We start from the raw sequence: 559 nt of genomic DNA on the forward strand, positions 1-559 counted from the left end.
CATTATGAAAATGCACCTACTAACTTTTTTTTCTCACAGATACCAGTTCACACCTACAAAGGAAGAGATTGATGACACTATCCAGATGATGGGATGCAACCTGAGGGTTCCTCTAGACTTTGTTCCAACAGCACAGTCTTATGAAAGTAGCCAAGGCAAGCCCAAGATGGAGCAGGTGAATATGCCCCAGCCGCTACTCAACCCACAGACGATAGCTTTTTGTGATAAGCTTGGATTGGATGATCCTTTGGCCATCTTACTTGGAGCCAAGAGAAAAGCTCAGTCATCACCAAAGTTGTCACCCCCCAGCAGAAGTCTCAATGACTCGGAGCTTAATATTACGCTGGACTCCTCCAAGATTTCAAACAATCCAGATGAGGTTAGATAGTTTGACTTTTATTGAGAGTGATGTATGTGGAAAGCAATGTAAAAATAATGGCATATTCTGTCTGCTGACTATGCAACCATCAGGATAGCTTGTTTTTGGCAGTATCAGTGAATAAAATAGAATCATATTTAACAAACAACACTATTGGTCTTTCATACAGGTTGAGTTAAG

General features: G+C 41.0%; 1 pseudogene; it reads left to right on the forward strand.

Annotated features, from left to right (window-relative positions):
• The window catches only part of LOC119589116, an 8,350-nt pseudogene that overhangs the window by 7,113 nt on the left and 678 nt on the right, over nt 1-559 (forward strand).

This window comes from Penaeus monodon, chromosome 25, assembly GCF_015228065.2.
Source record: "Penaeus monodon isolate SGIC_2016 chromosome 25, NSTDA_Pmon_1, whole genome shotgun sequence".
Lineage (NCBI taxonomy): Eukaryota > Metazoa > Arthropoda > Malacostraca > Decapoda > Penaeidae > Penaeus > Penaeus monodon.